The 17512-nt window shown below is 49.9% G+C and overlaps 1 non-coding gene across 1 annotated transcript; it reads left to right on the forward strand.

Annotated features, from left to right (window-relative positions):
• The first annotated feature begins 4157 nt into the window (after positions 1-4157).
• Positions 4158-4310, forward strand: LOC139000969 (5.8S ribosomal RNA). The gene has a single exon (XR_011469767.1). It is a non-coding gene; the product is annotated as a 5.8S ribosomal RNA (ribosomal RNA).
• The last annotated feature ends 13202 nt before the right edge of the window (positions 4311-17512 follow it).

A 17512-nucleotide genomic window follows, 5' to 3' on the forward strand; every position in this document is an offset into this window, starting at 1 on the left:
AAGAGGGCCCGAAAATACAGCCTTCCAACTCCATGGAAGTGAAACCAAAACAATATTCCAACTCCATGGAAGCAAAAACAGAAAACGATGTCTGCACGCCAACCAGTGGCTGCACACCAACCAGCGGGAGCGACCAGCCTGTCTCAGATTGAGGGGGTTCCTACAGACCTTCCCGACTCCACAGAAGCAAAACTACACCCCTCCAGATGGAGGGTCCAGGCGTCCCCCAAATCCTACCGCCCTTGATTCCCCTGTGCGTCTACTTAGATTATTGCAGGCGATTGCAGATTTCAGAAGTGAGCTCACACAGGACAGATACAAAACACACAATGACATAGACACCTACTGCTGTCAGTCAGGCCCTCTGGACTGGGGGTCCCTTGATGGTGTTGGGGATCGCAATGAGCCCCCAAATGTTATGCCCAGATTTCAAGATCCCCAACAGACCAACCTTACACTTTTAGCGGGCAAGTTAAATATTCAGTATTTTTCAATATTACTGTCAAGCGGCTCTGATGCAAAAGCAGAGAGTCCTTTATTATTATTACAGACCCGGGTCTGGCTCCCAGCTTCTTCCCACGCAACAACAAGAAGGGGGAGAGCCTCCGTGAGAAAAAACAAACAAATAGGGTTTTAATAGGGGGTGGAGTGAGGGGACTGTGGGCCCTGCAGATTGGCCAGGCGCAAGCTGGGTCTAGTTACATAGGATGTGGTAATTTTTATGGCCCGCACATCCCTCAATTGTCATTGGTGAGTTTAAATAAATCCCTGGCGTGGCCAGCAGAGGCCTGGGCTTCCGGAAAGAAGGGGTCTGAGCACATGGTTACTGCCCCAACATGGAGGATATGGGGTAAGATGGAGGGCATAGCCCTCACCCTTTCACTCCTACCTGTGCTGAAAGTCATGGATGCTGGGTGGGGTGTGGTGGTTGTGGGCCGCAAAAGAGAAGAAATAAAAGAGGAGGGCGGGCATGTGGAGAAAAAATCCATGAGGAAGGAGGTACTTGATGCACTGGGCTCCATGGGCCGAATGCTCTCCGATGATGCTTCCCGCTTGCACGCTGGATGTGGTATGTATGTCTGTATGTATGTATTCAGATGACATTTTCTTGAGTTGTCCACTCGAATAACCTGAATGTTTTTGTTGTTGTTATTTTTTGTTTAGTTCCATACAAAAATTCCTGTTTATTCACATTTGATTTATTCATTTTACATTTTATTTTAAAACCCGTATGGTTTTATGAACCGGTGTCTCCCCAATAATTTCAACGAGAGAGAGAGAGAGAGAGAGAGAGAGAGAGAAGATGCGAGGATCTGATCCTTGAGTACTGCCTCATTTAGGTTTCAGCTCCCAGGCGGCAAAAATTTTTTGTGCCCTAACTGGTTTGGCTCAGTTGATGGAGCGTTGGCCTTCGGACTGGGGGGGGGGGGGGGGGGGGGGAGGGGCAGGGGCGGCTGTGTGTGTGTGTGTGTGTGTGTCCCAGGTTTGATTCCCGTCAAGGGCATGTACCTTGATTTCGGGCACATCTCCAGTAGGAGGTGTGCAGGAGGCAGCTAGCTGATCGATATTTCTCTCGAGGATGTTTCTCTCTATCCCTCTCCTTTCCTCTCTGTAAAACATCAATAAAATATTTAATAAAATGTTTTTGTTATGTCTTCCAGGAAGGGATAGAGGGAGAGAGTGAGGCAGAAGCTGGGATGTCTTGGGCCTGCGGGGGGTGTGAGTGTGGGATGGGTGGGTGGTGGTGGTGGTGTGTGACTTAGAGGAAGTCTTTCACTTTCGAATGGCCCGGCGAGACACCACCCATCCCCCGCCCCCCTTTGCCTCTCGGCACCCCTCGATGCTCTTAGCTGAGTGTCCCGCAGGGCCTGAAGCGTTTACTTTGAAAAAGAGTGTTCAAAGCAGTCCCGAGCTGCCTTGATACCGCAGCTAGGAATAATGGAATAGGACCACGGTTCTATTTTGTTGGTTTTCAGAAGTGAGGCCATGATTAAGAGGGACGGCCAGGGGCATTCGTATTGCGCCGCTGGAGGTGAAATTCTTGGACTGGTGTAAGTCGGACCAGAGCGAAAGCATTTGCCAAGAATGTTTTCATTAATCAAGAATGAAAGATGGAGGTGCGAAGACGATCAGATACCGTCGTAGTTCCGACCATAAACTATGCCAACTGGGTTATTCCAGCGACCCGCCCGGCAGCTTCTGGGAAACCAAAGTCTTTGGGTTCTGGGGGGAGTATGGTTGCAAAGCTTAAACTTAAAGGAATTGACAGAAGGGCACCACCAGGAGTGTAGCCTGCGGCTTAATTTGACTCAACCTGGGGAAACCTCACCCGGCCCTGACACAGACAGGATTGACAGATTGAGAGTTCTTTCTTGATTCTGTGGGTGGTGGTGCATGGCTGTTCTTACTTGGTGGAGCGATTTGTCTGGTTATTTCCGATAACAAAAGAGACTCTGGCATGCTAGCTAACTAGTTACTCAACCCCAACTTAGATGAGTCCCCCAACTTAGAGGGACAAGTGGCATTCAGCCATCCGAGATTGAGCAATTACAGGTCTGTGATTCCCTTAGATGTCCAGGGCTGCACGGCGCTACACTGACTGGCTCAGTGTGCGCCTACCCTATGCCGGCAGGTGCGGGTAACCTGTTGAACCCCATTCGTGATGGGGATCGGGGATTGCAATTATTCCCCATGAATGAGGAATTCCCAGTAAGTGCGGGTCATAAGCTTGCGTTGATTAAGTCCCTGCCCTTTGTACACACCGCCCGTCGCTACTACCGATTGGATGGTTTAGTGAGGCCCTCGGATGGGCCCCGCTGGGGTGGGCCCATGGCCCTGGTGGATTGCTGAGAAGGCAGTCGGACTTAACTATCTAGAGGAAGTAAAATTCTAACAGGGTTTCATAGGTGAACCTGTGGAAGGATCATTAAGGGGAAAGGGGCGATTGAGCCCAAGTCCTTCTGGGTTCGGTTGGTCGGGTCGGTTTCCTCTGGCTTAACCCCCATGGTTTTTGCGGTGTGGTCCGGGTTGGGGCGGCAACTGCTGCGGCCTTGCCCCCACCGTTCGCGAGAGAAGGAGCAAGCGGGGACTCAGAGGGGGCCTCGGGGTGCCCCCGTTGCCCACGCCTGCCATCTTGTGGTTCATTGTTGCCCTCACCCCCGGCCGCAAGAAGACAAGGGCACGCGTTGTGGGCGCCCCCACCCCCACCCCAAACCTTGCATCTCGGGAACGGGGCCGCGGTGGCCCCTTCCCACGCCTGCCCTGGACACGGGTCATCCTGTCCTTCCAGTCAGGAGCACAACCATCTGCCTCGTGCCTCTCCTCCGCCGTCCGCCGCCCCGCACGTTCCGGGTGTCCTGCCTCCCCGCTCCCCACAGGCCTCGCCCCGTGCCCCAGCCTGCACCCTGCTTCCTGTCGCAGCCCCTAGCCCCAACGTGGTGAGGAGCCTGGGCCACCGGTGCGGGGACGGGACGCGGTGGTGGAGGGAGAGAAGGGGGGAACGGCCCCAGGACGCGTGTTGAGGTGTGTTGCGCGAGGTTTCCCGGCTTGGAGTCTGCCAGGTGGTGGAAATGAAGGTGGTTGGTCGGCGCTGAAGGGGCATGGGGGGGATGGTGCCCGTTGCCGGGTCAGCGGGAGGCCCCGTCATGGGCAGGCAGTGCCTGGGGGGCTCTGTGCCCTACGCCTGTGCAGGTTGTGGGAACCATTAGGTTGAGGGGTCGAGGCCTCGGGGGTGGAGGCGCCCGTTGGAACGCGGTTCCTCACCCCGTCCGCTCTGACCTTTCGCTTCCCCCTTTCCAGGTACCTATCGCTTCCCAGTGCGGAGGTTTAAAGACCCTTGGGGGTCTCCCATCCTCCTTGGGTTGGGGGTTTCCGGCCCGTGGGTAGGGCCAGGTGGGAAGGTCCCCGCGCCCTTTTCCACCCCTTTCCCTTCCCTACCCCCGGGCGTCTGTGGGGCGTCCGAGCACGCCCCTTTGGGGCCATTGCTTCGGACCACCCCAAGGTCATACCTTCCAGACCTGCAGAGTCTGGTCTTGTTTGTCTCGCGCTTAGACGGCTGCCTGAGGCGCCCCCGCCCACAACCAGTGGGATGTGGGGGTGGAGGGGGAGAAGAAAAAGTTGCCATGCCAGGGAGCGAAAACCAAAAACCAAAACGTTACAACTCTTAGTGATGGATCACTTTGCTCGTATTTCGATGAAGAATGCAGCTAGCTGCGAGGATTCATGTGAATTGCAGGACACATTGATCATCGACAGTTCGAACGCACTTTCGAGCCAGGGTTCCTCCCTGGGCTATGCCTGAATGAGTATCTCTTGCCGATCAATCGTCCCCCGGGGTGTCGTGCGCCCCCGGCTGTGTGCGCGGCTGGGGGTTTCCTTGCAGGGCCCGTTCCTGGGCCCTCCGTCCCCCTAAATGTAGACGACGGTGTCTGTGCCCCCCGTGAGAGACGGGCGAGGCCCCGAGGCCACGGTTTTCCCTCTCAGGAGCTTCCTCACGCCCCACGCTGCCAACAGGAAAAGAGGAAGGTGGTCGTGGGTCCCATTGTGGTGACGGTGTCCCCTTCCCCGCTCTGGCCCTGCCTGGGTTGTGGCTCAAGCCAAGGCCGAGTCATGCGTGGGGTCGCTCCCTGGGGTCCCACGGGGAACTTGATTTGTGACTCCTGGCATCTGAACTCTTAGGGGATTCCTCTCTGTTCTTATAACCCACCTATTTAGTGGCAAAGGGATATGGCGACTCTAGGAACTGAATACGATGCCTTCCTTCAGATGTGCCCTATGACGTCGGTTTTTCAAAACCATTGAAGCCAAGGAGGTCAGTTGTACTGTAGGTGTGATCAGAATCTCAGCTGAGCATCAAATCTCAGCCACAGGCCCGAGCCACCCGGCAAAAAGCCACAGTGAATCTCCTAGAAGCGGGTTACTCGGCAGAAATCACGGTGCACGACATTGTGCTCCATGTGTGTATATCCACGGCCACTCAGGCAAACTGTTGGATTTCCATTGTGGGATGGCATCTGAGAGAACCCCTCTTCTCCCCCCGCCCCATCCTCCCTCCTGCCACAGACACACCCACACACCTGCCTTCTTGCAGACAGCGCCCCCGGCTGGATCTTCCCCCACCCCTGGGGTCTATGCACACCTGGGAGGTCCAGACACCTGGCTCTGTCTTCTCCAGAGGAGGCTGAGGAAGGAGGTGAGGCTGGGCGGGGTGGGGAGGAGGCTTTCATTGGCGCTCCAGGACCAGTAGAGGGCGCCACTGGCCCGCTGATGCAATTCTGGGGCTTGGGGAGGGCTTGGAAGATGGGGCAGGTGCCCAAGAAGGCCACAGAGCTCGATCTCCAGGCCTTGCGGAGAGGCATCGCCATTTTCTGGGTTGAAGAGGGGACAATACCTATTTAGACAGGCTCCGGTGGGCCCAGGACAAGCCACAAGGAATAAAGCCACAGTAAATCTCCTAGGCGTGCGTCACTCAGCAGATATCTTGTTAGCGGACCTTGTACTCCCGTGTGTGTGGGGGGGGGGGGACTAGGTGTGTGGGTGTGGGTGTGCGTTTGGGAGTGTGTGTGTGTGCGCGTGGGCGCGCGGGGCGTGTGTCTGTGCGTGTACATCTGCAGTCACGCATGGACACTTCTGGCATTGAATGGTCCGTCGGCATCCATGAGCACCCTTCATCCCCTGCCTTCTCAAAGACAGAGCCTCCTGCATGTCCTTCCCGCCTCGGGTCTAACCAGAACTGGGGAAGTCCAGTCACCTGGCTCTACCTTCTCCAGAGGAGGCTGCAGGAGGGGGCGCTTGCATTGACGCTTCTCAACCAGCAGAGGGCGGGACGGGCTCTCAGGCCCCGCCTGGGCTGGGCCATCTGTTGGACTTCCAACCCCCCCCCCCCGCCCCCCCCCCCCCTCCACCAGCCATACCCCCACTCCCTCTCAGGATGGATGGTCAGGCCCAGCTCAGAGACCATGTCCGTGCTAGGCCACATGGGCTTGCAGAAGCCTCTGCCCATTGAAAGGCTGGATGAATGTCATTTCTAAGGAGGATTTCCTGTGGGGTTTTTCTGTTTGTTTGTTTTATTGGTTTATTATTGTTATTATTATTATTATTTTGGTTTTTTGGGGGGATTTTTTTTAGGAGGGTTTTTTGTTTTTGTACGCTTTTTTTGTTTCTGTGGGGTTTTTTTGTTTGTTTTTTCTTCTGCTTTTATATATGGGATGATGTGGAAGGAGCCAGAATGTTCCATTGTTCACCCAATTTGTTGGCAAATATCTCTATATTTCCCCTGTCACAGGTTTGTCTCAGCGAGCACCAGGGCCTTCATTTCCTTTCGGTACAGCATCATGATCTTCCTCATCTTCACCTTCACCCATTTTTATGTCTTCAGGATGGATGGTCAAGCCCCTGCCCAGAGACCAAGTCCCGGCCGGGTCACATGGGCTTGCGAATCATCTGCACCTTGAAAGGCTGAATCAATGTCATTTGTAAGGAGGTGATTTTTTGTTTGTTTGTTTGTTTGTTTTTAAGGAGGGTTTTTTTTTAAGGAGTTTTTGAATTTTTTTAAATGAGTTTATTTTTGAAACGAAGTTTTTAATTAAATGAGCTATTTTTTATTTTTTAGGAGTTTTTATTTTATTTTATTTTATTTTAAAAGGAGGGTTTTTGGTTTTTTTAACGAGGTCAGAAGGTCAAATCTTCAAAGTGCATGCAAGCTGTTCCTCAGGGGGCCCGGACTTCATGTGCAACAGCATCTCCAGGAAGATCCGCTGGGATGGTGCCTCCACATTCTGGAAGTTGTTCTGGACACTGCCGAACAGGATGAAGTGTTTTGCCTCCAGCCAGATGAACCCGAAGTGGTTCTCATCGAGCAAGATGAAGACTCCAGGGCGGCATGTGGCGCAGACGAACGTAGGTGAGGTAACATTAGTAGCTTCCACGCCATAGAAACACATCCTGCAGGTTCGGGGGTAATTCTGGTCTCTTGAGCCCACGCCCTCAGGCAGGACAAATGAAACAGGCTGCTCCTCCGAAGCTGCAGCCCTGGACTCCCAGACGCTGGGCTGGGCAGGGCTCTGCCAGCCATGGCCCTGGCTTTCCTCCGTCCCGTCTTCTTGCTGCTCCTGCTGCTGCTCCCGGATCACCTGCTCGTCAATCTCCTGGACCACGCGGGAGAGCTCGTTGAAGTTGCGGAAGATCTCGCCATCTGGCTGGTGGATGCGGCGCATGAGGTGGATCTCTGACTTAGTGTTCATGGCCTGTCCCGTGATGTGGGTGACCCTGGCATACTTCCCATGGAAGCTGAGCATGACAATCTTTAGGCTTTCGTGATAGTATATGCATTGGAAGAGGCCTAGCCTAATGAGGTCTTCCGCATGGCTCAGCGGGAGGTAGACTCGGAAGTAGGTCAGGCGGTTATAAAGCAGAAAGTCCTCCACCAACAGCACTCGCCCCCGTTCTTCCCTAAGCCGCGATGGTGAATCCTTTTGGTGGTCTCTCTTGACACACTGGATGCTGAACCTGTCCTTTTGGTGGTCTCTCTTACCACCCTGGGAAGCGCAGGAATGGACCTCTATCCTACCTCCAGATGTGTACTAACACCTGAAATGGGGCCTCAGGCCATTACTACGGGAGTGCATGGTCCCCTTCTTGCAGGCAAGATGGGACTAATTTTAGGAAGAAGCAGTTTAACATTAAAAGGATTTCAAGTTCTCCCTGGGGTAACAGGCCAGGACTATACTGAAGAAATTAAAGTAATAGCACAAACAATCAATACTGTAATTCAGGTATTACCAGAAACAAAAATGGCACAAATTTTCCTTCTGCCGAATTATGTAGAAGGGCGGCCTTTAACCGGTCGACCCCGTGGTCCAGTGGGGTTTGGATCCAATGACGCTGTATACTGGGCAAGAATAGTTAAGCAAGATCGGCCTGAATTAGGACTAAAAATTAATAGGAAGCCTTTTAAAGGGATTATAAACACCGGAGCTGATGTATCAGTCATTGCCTTTAGACACTGGCCTCAGGCTTGGCCCTTAAATCCCGCAGCTTCTGAATTGCATGGAGTAGGGCATATTATTCAACCTCTACAAACTGCTCAACTCCTTCGATGGGAAGATCCAGATGGAAATACAGGTTATTTTAAACCTTATGTATTGCAATATTTACCTGTCAATATATGGGGTCGAGAGATGTTAGAACAAATGGAAGTTTTAAAAACAAGTCCTAGTTCTATTTCTACTTCTGGTCAAGAATTTCACCCCCAAAAGAGGCAGGGAAAGAAGCAGCAAGAAAGGCTTTTGTCTATCCCAATGTCTGTTAAAAGGGAGAGGCATGAATTGGGTTACCAGGATTTTCAACAGGGGCCTTGCTCATTTCTCTGATCCAGTGTAGAGCAGCTAAAATTACCTGGCTTACAGATACCCCTATCTGGTTTGATCAATGGCCCCTATTAGGAGAAAAATTAAAAGCTGCACAAGAATTGGTTCAAGTACAACTTGAGGCAGGGCATATTGAACCCACTCACAGTCCATGGAACACACCCATATTTGTGATAAAGAAGAAGTCTGGTGAATGGAGACTATTGCAACACCTGAGGGCAGTTAATAAGACCATGGAGATGATGGGATCCCTTCAGTCAGGGTTAATATCCCCCACAGGTATCCCATTGCAATATCATTTATTGGCATTAGATCTAAAAGACTGTTTTTTGGGTTTTTTTTACTATTCCTCTCCACCCTGAGGATAGCAAAAGATTTGCATTTAATGTCCCTACAATAAATTTCAATGGACCCATGAAAAGGTATCAGTGGAAAATATTGCCTCAAGGCATGCTAATAGACCTACCTTATGTCAGGATTTTGTAGCTGCTGCCATACATCCTATAAGGGAAAAATATCCTGAGGCTTATATTATTCATTATACGGATGATATTCTCTTAGCTCATAAACATGAGATGCTCTTAAATACCATTTATATAGATTTGCAGGATTCCTTGTGCTATGCTGGATTATGCATAACACCTGAAAAGGTTGAAAGAACATTTCCTTTTTCTTACCTTGGTAGCATTATTGAAGGACAAAAAATAAGACCTCAGAAAATTCAAATTCAGACTGACACTTTATTTAAATGACTTCCAAAAATTATTAGGAGACATTAATTGGGTTCGACCTGTTTTAAAACCAACTACAGCCGACATAAGCTCTTTATTTCATGTACTCAGGGGTGATCCATCTGCAACAGCCCCACGCTGTTTGGCAGAGAAAGCCAGGACAGCCGTACATAAAGTCGAGGGTGCCCTAAATTTGGCACAGCTTACTAGAATTGATTACTCCCTTCCTTTACAAGTTTTAATTTTTCCCACTATACATACACCCACTGGGGTTATTTGGCAAGATGCTAGAGTCATTGAATGGCTACACCTGGCTCATTCTTCAACTAAGGTATTCACTCCCTTTCATGATTCAGTGCCTCAGTTGATTGCTCGAGGCCGTCTTGGATTGGGCCAGCTGGTGGGCTGAGACCCTGAACCATACAGCAAGAGTGGCTCTGGCAACGGTCAACAAGTTGGCAAGTTTCAGTTGCTAATTACTGTGGACAGATTGATAGCCACTATCCAGCAAATAAAATTTTACAATTTCTTTCAGTTACTATCTTCATCTTCCCAATGATAATAAAATCACAACCTATACCTCAAGCATTAACCATTTTTACAGATGGAACTAGTTCTGGAAAAACTGGATATTAATGCAACAGAGGTGCCAAGGTCTGTCAAACCCCTTCTACTTCAGCACAATGGGTAGAAATACAAGCCCTTGTCTATGCTTTGATAGATTTTGCTACAGAGCCTATCAACTGGTATAGTGATAGTGCCTACATGGTAAGTATGGCCAAAATTATAGAGACAGCTACTATAGGGCATACTAATTCAGAGGGACTTTTTAATTTATTTTTCAGCCTTCAAAAAGTCACTAGAGAACGACAATTTCCCTGCTTTATTGGCCATATTTGGTCTCATTCAGGTCTCCCTGGTCCGTTAGCTATGGCTATGAGGCTATTGATCGCCTCCTTGCTGTGGTGCAGGAGAAGACACCATTTTCTCTTGCACAGCCCTCCCATGCTTTGCATCATCAAAATGCTGCCCTGTGTAAACAATTCCGTATTTCTTGGGAGCAAGCTCATCAAATTGTTAAGCAGTGTGATCAGTGTATAATTCATTGCCCTGTACAATCATTAGGGGTTAATCCTAGGAGTCTTAACCTAATCAAATCTGGCAAATGGATGTCACCCATGCTCCAGAATTTGGTACACAGAGATGGGCACATGTTTCCATAGGTACCTGATCTCGCTTTATTTTTGCGACTCCCCAAACAGGAGAAAGCCCCAAGCATGTAATCAATCATTGCTTAGCCGCCTTTGCGGTGCTAGGTTCTCCCTTAGAGCTGAAAACAGACAATGGACCCGCATACGCTAGTTCCACTTTTCAGCAGTTTTGTCAACAGTATCAAATTTGTCATAATACTGGTATTACTTATGACCCTCAAGGGCAAGCAGTAGTGGAAAGAGCCAATCCTACTTTTAAGATGCAATTACTAAAAATAAAGGGGGGAGGAGACGGATGTTACGTGTCACCTCAAAATAAACTCAGTCATGCTATATATGTCTTAAACTTTTTGAATTGTGATGCAGAGGGTTGTACAGCAGCTGAAAGGAATCAGGCCTCCAGCACAATAGCCTCCTCTGGGTTAGCCCGGTGGAAAGACTTACAAACTGGACGATGGTTCGGATCAGATCCAGTAATGATGTGGGGAAGAGGTTGTGTTTGTGTCTTTCCAGAAGGAGCAGTGCAGCCAATTTGGGTGCCAGAACGGTACATGCCACACCACCATGGACTCAGAGAAGCTCCTTGTCCCTCCGTTCAAGGGACTGAGAGTTGCCCCGATGACAGCAAAGAGGAAGAAAAAGAAAACAAAGGCTACACTAGGGGCTGAGGTGCCAACATGGGGTCAGTTGAAGAAGCTAAAACTGAAGCCCAGCATATAGCAGAAAAACAAGGAGTGGAAGCTACTCCTTCAGCCATGTTTATGGCTATGTTAGCATTGGTTAGCTGCCAGTCTTCTATAAAATCTTGTGCAGCCAAAACCGAGGACTAAGTTTGGTTTTGCTATATTTATTGGTTTAAAAAATAAGTTGTAGAAATGATGAGATCAACAGAAAAGTAAGCAGTTGAAAATAAGCCATAGAAATAGAGAGTAGGAAATAAGTTGTAGGAATATAGAAGCCAGCGGAGGGTTGCAACCCAGGAAGGTTTAGGCAGGGGCAGCCAAGCTGACCTATAAGTGGGGCCTTGACTTACAAGTTTAATTCTTTCGGAGACCATGCTCGTTAAGGAGCTCATTAACTCAAATTACTCTGTCAACTCAAAGCAAAAAAACCTGTGAGAGACATCTGGTATCTCAAAAAACTCCTTAGTCAGGACACTGGTAAGTCAAGGCCCCACTGTAGCTCATAGTTAGAGGTAGAGAAATAAGTAAAAAAAAGTGGTAGAAATAAAGTAACAATAGAAAGAAAGTAGAAATAGAGAAATAAGTGGTAGAAAATAAGCGGTAAGAAAATAATTAGGAAATACAAAATAAAGTGGCAATCTCCTAGGTTTTGTTTAAGCTACTGTAAAGCAGAAGATGGCTGTGGTTGATGCTGTTTAAGGAAGTAATTTTGTTTTAGACTTAGATTGCAAGCTCTTGCAGCAGCTGCATTGTTTCTAGGCTTTGGTTATCTTTGCATGTGTGAACTGATAGTTCCCTGGGACTTTGAGTCTGTGTGAGACGCCAGACTCAGAGTGGGAAGTCTCCAGCTCTGCAGGACTGAGGGTTGCTCCTTTCCATGCAGCTGCGGATAAAAAAAGAGGCTGAGAAGGGACCAGACTTCCACCTGCGTGGACAGGGATGATTTCACTGGGATTGGTGCAGACTCAGTGTCGAGGTCAACCGTCCAAACAGCCTGACCAGGGGACTGGTTTTGCATCAAGGACATCTTTGCATCAGCGTCATCTTACTACGCTAGTGACAGAGATATCAGCATGGAGTCAGCTGAACAAGATGGCAACTGAGGCCAAGCAGATGTTAGAAAAGCAAGTGGAAGCTATGCTAGCATTGTTGAACTGTCAGTTTTCCGTAAAATCTTGTGGAGCTAAATCTAAGGACTTTGAGTAAGATATCCTGAAAACGTTAACATGTTTGTAGTTTGATTTTCATTGGGATTGCTTTGTTAGTAGCCAGAATTTTGTTCTCTTGTTAACATTGCTGTTTATGGTTTTGTTAACAGCCAGGAGTTTGTTTTGCTGTTTTGATGATGCTGAATAATTTGTTTAGAGTTTTTTGGATAGTGTAAATGGGCGTGTTTAAAAACAAAAGTAAAGGGGGATATGTGGGACGCGGCTACAGTGTTTTGGCCATGTTCAAGCCTCAGACTAATGAAAGGACAGGGTCCTCTCATTGCCACGTGCAAGTCCCAGCTGGAGGGCAGGGCCCTCCCAGCACAATCATAGCCAACAGCTGTGGTTGTCAGATTGAACCTATAGTGCGAACACGTGGCTCCATGTGCCTTGTGCTAGAGTTCATGTGCATATAGTTGAGTATGGTTGAAACTCAGGAGAATGCTGTAAACAGCTTGATCACAACCCTACTTTACCTCGTGGCATCTGCTATAAAATAAAGACCGGGCTTGTGGGCATGGTCGTTGTCTCCTCACCAGGGAGGCAGCGTCCCACCGAAACCCAGCTATCATTCTCTTATCTGTCTTTTCTCAATTCTTGCACCACCACCCCCCACTCGGGATCACCCTTGGCCGTGCTGGTATAGCACAGGAGATAACAAAGGAAGGTGCTATCAACACTGAAAGTGAGATACCAAAGAAAATGAGGCCATGCTACCCCTCTGCTTAAAATCTCTCACCAGCAGCCATCACCAACAGGATACAGCTGCTTCCCGCAGGCATGCCACCCCGTCTGTATGGATCACCTTAGCTTCATCTCTGCCTGCCTGTCACACAGCCACTATATATGACAGGCATCTTTCCATGCCTTCCCTGCCTGCCTGCACCCACTGCTCTCTCCTGCTTCCATCCCACCTAAGTTATAGCCCCCCCCCCAAGACTTACCTTGGCCACACCTTAATTAAACTTTTCTTGTCCTATTCATCCAGTGTGACTATTAAACACTTTGTAGTTTCAAAGTACTCATTACCCTAAGTAGAAATTATTTGCAAATTTGTCTCACCAAAGGCAAGACAAGCGGCTTGATCCCCTTCTGCATGCTGAGTGCTCACCCTGCACAGGGACACAGCAGATTCCACAAGTTTGGGTGAAAGCTAGAGTACCCATGTTAACACAGTGCATGGATTCCTAAGCAGGTTAGCAGTCCTGCCCCCAGCACTGAAAGAGGCCCTTGGGATGCTAAATTTGTAAGTCTGGGAGAAGGAAGATCTTTGGAAGAATCCAACGCTGACCTGGGCCACCTTTAGTTGGATGGAAAGCACCAACTGGGAAGATGGGAGAAGGCCTTAACGTTCACCAATTTCAGAAGTTTGCCTGGTCTGCCACATCATCAGTAATTTTTTTAAGTTGGTTGTAATATCACATTGCATTTATAGGTATGCCTCACACCAGCCAGCACCTTCCAGCATCCTGCCAGTCCTCACTGCCGACCCCTTGGGGGGGCTCAGGCCCTACAACTGCACTCACCATTGATCCCGGTGTTTATTAGAAACGTAAAGCATCACCTCATTGAATCCTCTCAACAACCTGGGAGTTATTTGTTACCTATTTACTCGTGAGCAAACTGGTGCCCAGAGCAGGTGAAGCATCTTGTTGGGGTCACCAGGCTCCACACCACTCAGCGCAGTTGTCCCTGCTGGGTGGCTGACCCCAAATGAGTGGAGTGCTCCCCGCTCTCCTGCTCCAAGTCCCTTAACGCACAGTGGTCACAACATAACAGCGCTGCACTCTGCGCAGAAAAAAAAAAAGCTTTTTCGGGGTTCATGTGCCCTGGAGAAGGCCGGGCAGGAGGACCCTGAGGGCTCAGAAGGAGCAGCAAACTGATAAGAGGCTGGAAAAGGTGGGCAAATGGCAGGAAGGGAGCTGGGGCCCTTGGGAGGCGAGGGCGGAGGGAGCAGGATCTGCTCCATTGGCCGGTGTTCCTGGGAGCCCCAGCACCGCCCGCCACCCGTGCCAGTGCCAGCGCCCGTGGGAGGGGCCAGCACTCTGCCCTGTGCTGTCAGTTGTAGGGCTACACCTGGAAGCCCCTCTGGCCTGGCGAGCCAGGAAGAGCCGCCAGCGCCCGGCAGGGAAGAGGAGGCTCCTGCTCCCCGGTTGGCAGAAGGTAACCGGGGTTGAGGGTTACACACCTGACTTCGGCCGCGGGTTAGAGGATTCTGAAGGCGGCGGGACGCACTCCCTGTCCGGCTGCCACTCGGAGCCCTCCCGGGTGCTAGTCTGAACTTTTTTGCCCACTCACTGTGTTACCTTGGGCAACTTTCGCTCCTTCTCGGGGTCTGTTTCTTTCTCGGTTCAATGAAGGCGTTGGGGTTGAATAGTGCTTTTTAGTCTTATGAATTCTAACACGTGAACTGCATTTTGGCAGCCGGCAAGCTTCCTTGGTCAATTCCCCACCTACTTAAGGGCCAGCTCCGCTGCCCAGGGGCCGGAGGCTCCAGGAAGCCAAGGTGCCTGGGTCGGCGGGGGCTCCGCTGGGCGCTGGGGTTTCCTGGGGATTTTGCGGCCTGAGCCCGGGTTGGTGCTGGCTGCTGGCGGGACCTGGCTACAGAGGGACGGCCCCAGATTGCTCAGGTGACTTAGGCAGCGTGCTAGGACCACTGGCCACACTGGTGGGGTGTTGGGAAGGGGATTTGCGGCTGATAATTTGTACTTGGAAAATAAGCAGATTTGTTTTTGGAATTCTCTTCCTACACGCAGACCTGTCCCACGGTGAGTTATAAATGACAGGAGTGCTAGCTGTCATTCTCTAAAGTGGAAAGCCAACTGCTCCAGCACTAAGTCATGGGCTCCTCCAGCGTGTAGGAAGTGGGCCTCTCTCTGCACCCACCCTGCCAACCCCCTCTTTCCTTTTCTCCCTCTTCCCTTTATAAATCCCCTGGTTAGTCAAAAGTCCTCATTTTCATTGAATGTTGGGTGGTGACCAGCGGCCTCCCTCCAGGCCTTTGGGCTCTGGGTGAGGATGGAAGCCCAGATAAGAACAGCTGTGAGTCATACTGTCAGCCTTCTGATCCCCTCATCCTGGCAGGGACGTGCAGAGGAAGCCCAGTGGGGTTCAGACAGACAGACAAACACAGAAAGATTGGATGGATTCAAACCGCTGTCCAGCTTCCTGTCCCTGTCTTGGCAGCCTCCCTAACTAGGGAATAGTGGCCCCAGCTGTCAGTTGGATGGTGCAGCCAGAGGAAGGTGGCTGAAAGGAACTAGGGACTTTGCTGGAAGTTCTTCAGCCTTCCCTTTCCTATCTCCCCTCCCCCTCTCCCACACTCCCCTCATTCCCTCACCCCTGTAGTTTTTCTGCTCTACTGTGACTTCCATGTGAATTCAGATTCCAGGACCCTTCAAGAGGGGTGGGGAAGGGGTGAAGCAAACCAGTAGCAGTACTATCTGTTATGGAGCACTTATGGGCCAGACACTTCTCTTTGCATAAAATGTGTCCTTAATTCTCTCAAAGCCTCACGTGAGGATGGGATACTGCCCTTGACCCCATTTTACAAATGTGAAACCGAGGCTTGGAATGATCACATCCCTTAGTCACATGGGTAGTAAGTGGCATAGCTGGGACTCAAATCTGGTCTTTCTGAATCTAACACCTGTGTTCTTTCCACTGTTTTCATGCTCTTTGAGGAAGGGCAAGCTGGAATAGTACCAGCAAAACTGACGATTGAGTTCTCAGTAGGTGCCAGTGAAAGAACAAAGCAGAACTGACTATCCCCCATACTTGTAGAGCTGGATCTTCAGCCTGACACCTCCCCCCCCCCCACCAGGGAGTGACCACAGGAATGCCAGAAATGTCCTATCTCCCCCAACCACTGCCTGAGTGGACCAATGAAGCTAAGGAATGCAGCCAAGGTCCTAACAAGGCTATACCATAAATTGTTCCCTATTCATTGCTGTTGACCAATCAGGACGTAGTGAGGGATGGCTCAAACCTTAGAATGTGTTGGTCACTTCCTGACCACTGTGCTGTAAGACCCTGCTGAAAGACCCTGACCAAAGTGACCAGTCTCTGCAACCCACATCACTTACCTAAGCCCACCCAAATGACTAGCCCTATATAACCTTTGTTCTCCTGGGAATCGGGCCTCTCTCGGCCGCTTGCCGCTGCATCCACAAATGTGGCTGACGGGGTGGGGCGGCAAACTAGTTTGAATAAAGACTCTGCTTTTGCATCGTAGGAGGCTCCCTGGTGGTTGATTCTTGGGGACCCCGAACTCTGGGCATAACACCAGACACCGTTGGAAGCATTTAGAGGTGTTAGCTCAAAGTCAGGTGCAAGGGTTTCAGAGATTCTGGTGTGGATCCGGGACTGCCTTAGCCTCTCCCAGACAGCACCCCTGTTCCACAGCCCCTGCCTGATCGGGCCCAGCTGCTCTGAGTGGGTGCCGCAGGGGCCTGGCTGCTGTATCCTAGAGGTGGTTTGAGGTCTAATGAAAGATGGATTGTCCACATCTGATCCGTTAGCCCTGCTCATTGGCTTGTGAATGATCACACTGTCCCCTAAGAGGCCTTTCTCAGGCTTCACTCAGTAAATACCTATGGAATGGCTGAATTAGCACCTTGTGCAGAGCAATATGCTGTCCTGCAGAAATGTGAGGCAGCCCAGAGGTAGCCCTCAGAGCCCAGGGCGCCAGGCCAGACACTTCTCTCTCCACCGGCCCCCTGCCCCCTTCCCTTCCCCTGCCCCACCAGCAAGGAAAGCAGAGCCAAGGATGCTCCTGTGGCTTTTGGGTTTCCCTGGCAACATGTTTGCTGCCACCTATTTTGTAAAGAATTTTAGAAGATAGAGTAGATGAAGAAAAATTTGACTTAAAAAAAAGCTAACATAAAAGTGATATTATTAATGAGGTTGTTGCTCTTTCAAAGCAGCGAGGGGGCTGCTGGGTGGGGATCAGATGGTGCTCTTTGCCTTAGGGCTTCCCAAAGTTTTGAATAGAAGAGTCTCTGAGAGCAAGGAAGACTGACAATTGCCCCAGGCGGTGGGGATGAGGGTGAGGGTAAGGGTATCAGATTGATACCAATGAGCTTGAAAATGATTTAAGGATTTATGCAATTTTTCATTTGATTTTATATGTTGAATCTGATATATATAGATATAGGTATAGGTATAGATATAGATATAGATATAGATATATAGATATATAGATATATAGATATATAGATGATATATAGGTATATAGATATATAGATATATATATTCTTCCTCGAAAATATTTGTACAACATTGATGTCCTGGCATATTGTTTTAAATCCTTGG

The sequence above is a fragment of the Myotis yumanensis genome, unplaced genomic scaffold, assembly GCF_028538775.1.
Source record: "Myotis yumanensis isolate MYYU_CA2020_CCGP unplaced genomic scaffold, mMyoYum1.0.hap1 SCAF_50, whole genome shotgun sequence".
Classification (NCBI taxonomy): Eukaryota; Metazoa; Chordata; class Mammalia; order Chiroptera; family Vespertilionidae; genus Myotis; species Myotis yumanensis.